The sequence below is a fragment of the Schistocerca cancellata genome, chromosome 4, assembly GCF_023864275.1.
Source record: "Schistocerca cancellata isolate TAMUIC-IGC-003103 chromosome 4, iqSchCanc2.1, whole genome shotgun sequence".
NCBI lineage: Eukaryota > Metazoa > Arthropoda > Insecta > Orthoptera > Acrididae > Schistocerca > Schistocerca cancellata.
In genome coordinates, this window is record NC_064629.1 from 218,620,716 (window position 1) to 218,625,393 (window position 4,678).

Consider the following 4,678-nt stretch of genomic DNA (forward strand, 5'->3'; position numbering starts at 1 on the left):
AAAGTGGAGAGAATTGTTTTGGGGGATCGCCGAATGACTGTCGAACAGATCGCCTCCAGAGTTGGCATTTCTGTGGGTTCTGTGCACACAATCCTGCATGACGACCTGAAAATGCGAAAAGTGTCATCCCGGTGGGTGCCACGAATGCTGACGGACGACCACATGGCTGCCCATGTGGCATGTTGCCAAGCAATGTTGACGCACAACGACAGCATGAATGGGACTTTCTTTTCGTCGGTTGTGACAATGGATGAGACGTGGATGCCATTTTTCAATCCAGAAACAAAGCGCCAGTCAGCTCAATGGAAGCACACAGATTCACCGCCACCAAAATAAATTTCGGGTAACCACCAGTGCTGAAAGAATGATAGCGTCCATGTTCTGGGACAGCGAGGGCGTAATCCTTACCCATTGCGTCCCAAAGGGCACTATGGTAACAGGTGCATCCTACGAAAATGTTTTGAAGAACAAATTCCTTCCTGCACTGCAACAAAAACGTCCGGGAAGGGCTGCACGTGTGCTGTTTCACCAAGACAACGCAGCCGGACATCGACCTAACGTTACGCAACAGTTTCTTCGTGATAACAACTTTGAAGTGATTCCTCATGCTCCCTACTCACCTGACCTGGCTCCTAGTGATTTTTGGCTTTTTCCAACAATGAAAGACACTCTCCGTGGCTGCACATTCACCAGCCGTGCTGCTACTGCCTCAGCGATTTTCCAGTGGTCAAAACAGACTCCTAAAGAAGCCTTCGCCGCTGCCGTGGAATCATGGCGTCAGCATTGTGAAAAATGTGTACGTCTGCAGGGCGATTACGACGAGAAGTAAGGACAGTTTCATCGATTTCGGGTGAGTAGTTAATTAGAAAAAAAAATCGGAGGCCTAGAACTTGAATGCACCTCGTAATGTAGCGGCGGAGGATAAAGTTGTGTACGATTCACGTAAAGTTAATTTGTCGACGGAGGAAAGTAAGGTTTCTGACGTGAATTTATGTAGTGATTTAAACGGTATATCAGCAGATAGGCTTGCTGAATGAATATTTATGGTGATGATGGCTTAGGCATCAATGTATTATTTCAGGAAGATAAAGTGTTTAACAGTGATTTGATGTATTATTTGTTGAAGCTGCAAGTGTCGATGTTTTGGAGGGGAAAAACAGTCAAGCTGTACATGCTGTGGGAAGTGAATCGGCGAAATGTGTGGAAGAACTAACAGAAAATTTAGAGAAGGCTGAAGTACATATTGTGGATGGGGATAGTTTGTGTAATGAAGCTCGTACAAATTGGTATATGGAGGAGGAGTGTGATTCTAGTGAGGCTGATTGGCGTTGGTATGATAGAACGTTACAGTCGTTGCTGCTGCATATGTGCAAACGAGAGAAGTTTAAAATTGCTAAGGGTATATAGAGAAACGCAGAAGTGAAAAGCTGTTCCAATCTGTAATTAGTGGTAGTAATTTTGGAGGGATGATTTTGTATGTTTTACTTGGGGATTCATTAGTAATTTGTTAGTTATTGTGGTACTGTACGTGTGCAAGAGGGGGAAGTCTAGGCACTGAGGGTGCATGGAGGTCAGTGGCCTCGTGAAGTTAAGTAAAATATGTATTGAGTGTGGCAAAGAATTTAGTGGTCAGTTTGAAGGGTATTACAATTGTAATTTTATGTGCATGTAGTTTTTGGTGCATGCAGGTAGGAGAGATTTATCAGTCAATTAAATAGAACTATATATGACGGTAGTATCTGTTCCCGAAAGAACAGTTACCGTCAATGACCATGCAGCTTTGCTAGAAATGAAATGATAATTAAGTGGACACCCTAGCTGCAAGCAGGCGTTGATATACTTCATTGGGGACATGTTGAAAATGTGTGCCCCGACCGGGACTCGAACCCGGGATCTCCTGCTTACATGGCAGACGCTCTATCCATCTGAGCCACCGCGGGCACAGAGCATAGTGCGTCTGCAGGGACTTATCCCTTGCACGCCCCCCGTGAGATCCACATTCCCAACATGTCCACAACACTACATTCGTAATGCGCCTAATAGATGTTTGCCCATCATACTCATTACTCGTGGGGGCAAACATCTGATGTTCGAGTCCCGGTCGGGGCACACATTTTCAACATGTCCCCAATGAAGTATATCAACGCCTGCTTGCAGCTAGGGTGTCCATTTAATTATCATTTCAATTAAATAGAACTTATGGGAATTTGAGTTTACTGTGATTCAGTCGTTTGCCTTGTGACTTTGTTCCTAAAGTATCATTTCCGCTGGAGGGAATCCTTAACGAGGATCCTGGTTGGTTTGGGAAATGGTTTGGTGACGGGTTTCTACTTTTGGTTTTTGTTGTAGGCAGATTTGTCACGATAAACGGTGGAACTCGGAATTCAGAGGAAGACACGATTTCTGCGAGGCACTTGATCAATAAGACTAATGTGAGTTGATCAATACTGCGTGCTAACATCAGTGTGTAGTGCGTCGGAAGAAATTAGTGCAAGAAGGCGCCTTAGCGATGAGTGAGTGGCACAAGAAGTTCTTACAAAACCGCACATACGTAAAAGTGAATTTAAAAATTTTATTTCTTGTCCAAAATTTATAATAAGCAAAACTGAAATGAACGCATTTATCTAATATACCGTTTAGTTTATAATTTGTGTTAGTTTATTTCGAAATTCATGTTTGTTTTTGCATAACTGAAATGCAGGCATTTAATTAATATGCCGTTTCGATCATAATTTGCGTTAGTTTAAGTTGTTTCAAAATTAATGCTGCTCCCGCACCACTACGAAGATCTTGTAAAGCTAATGTGACTTAACATCTTAGGTCATCAGTCCCCTAGAACCTACAACTACTTAAACCTAACTAACCTAAGGACATCACACACATCCATGCCCGAGGCAGGATTCGAAACTGCGACCGTAGCGGTCGCGCGGTTCCAGACTGTAGCGCCTAGAATCGCTCGGTCACTCTGGTCGGCTAAAGTTTCATATTTGATGGTAAATTATACAAGTAACACCTAGCAACGAATTTCCACAATTTAAACGCTTCATCCGATTTCGTCGATTGAACATGTCTTCAGAAGGCTATTAGTCTAAATTTAAATTGGTATAAATTACAGGCATGTAACTTGAATAGTACATAAGTTATTGGAGGTCAAAGTGGCTGATTACTATCGATTGTGTCATGCCATAAGTACTCCACATTACACGAAAAAACGGTAGCAGCATGCTTATAAATATATTGATTCATCTATGTCTTTGCTTATATCCAATATATTATACTATTCACGAATAAATTGGTTAAATTTTTACTGTGTGTTAGAAAGCACAAAGACATAAGTCTCCTGACCTACCTTTTGCTTTTTATCTTTTGATCTATGTTTATTTAATTGTTTATGCATTCAATAGTGTGTGTTAGAGCGTGTTTATGGTCCAGCTGTAGGAATATTTAAATGTAAATCCAGCATTTAGAAAATGTTTCATTATGTTTGCGAGTATGTGTTGGCTTGAAGACAGGACGGGAGCGCTGTAGCCAATCACAGCGCTCGTTACCAAGCGAGACGTATGGAGCTTGGGGAGGAGAATCATTTCTGGAGAGGACAAGAAGTAGTTCGGGCAGTGCTGCAGTTCTGGAGTATGGCACAGGACATGGGAAGTGCTGGACGCGATGGCGCAACAGACGCAGAGTCGGCGGAAAGACTTGGACAGAGGAGCAGTTTGTGCATGGTCGCGGAGGATAGAAATATTTCGAAGGGCCGACCTGTGCTCTTGTGCGATTTCACTTCTGCAGTGAAGTCGTAGTATGCATTCAGAAGTGAATATCTCGCGAGCTACGTTGTTATTCATAACTAATTATTTGAAGTAGGACTCTGTTTCCCTGTTATTCAACTTATATTTTATTTAACTGCTGGACCATCGACACCAATAAGTGTTTTGCAGAAATATACCGCATTCTCAAAAGTACTTCTACTATCGTACTCATCATTTAAAGTCGTTAAGATAGTACCTGCAGACTTTTTTAAATTTCCATCTTTCATTTATAAATTTATATGTTACTTTCATAATTCGAAAATGCCGAGTGATAGAGACCTTCGACCATTCGATTCACGTGTGTATTCTTATCGTATACTGTAGACTTAGCAGTATTTTTCCTGTAATGCGGCAACTACGTATCCCAGCCCCTAGACAACGAAACCAGCCAAAACTTTTAATATTTGAACGTTGAGTCAAAGGGTACGTATTTGAGGGCCACCAACACCACACCATCATTTCATATTATTTGAAACCCCGCACGCTGTTCGCATCTACAGAAAGGAGAAATAATTTTCCCTCGTTCGGTACAGGAACAAAACCACTACTGGAACTCCTAATGGTTAGCTGAACTACTTTCTTCCCAGAATGAGAAAATAAACGAGATAGCGTTGTGTTTACACCCTGGGCTTCAAATAAACTACTGACCATTACATCTGTGACATCACTAAGGACAGCGAATAATGAAATTTAACTTACTATACGTAAAAGTTATAATAGTAAGAATAGATGAACAGATCTGAAGGCGACCTGCAAGTGCACAGAGTGAGAAATTTAGAGAAAAGATCAGCCATCTCTGGCAGCAACAATGGCTTAAATCTGGCAGGGCATCAAGTCGAATGAGCTCTGATGATGGATACGATTAGTTGGTG

At 41.9% G+C, this 4,678-nt stretch overlaps 1 non-coding gene across 1 annotated transcript; it reads right to left on the bottom strand.

Annotated features, from left to right (window-relative positions):
* Positions 1-1,866: 1,866 nt before the first annotated feature.
* Positions 1,867-1,941, bottom strand: Trnat-ugu (transfer RNA threonine (anticodon UGU)). The gene has a single exon. It is a non-coding gene; the product is annotated as a tRNA-Thr (tRNA).
* Between the last annotated feature and the right edge of the window lie 2,737 nt (positions 1,942-4,678).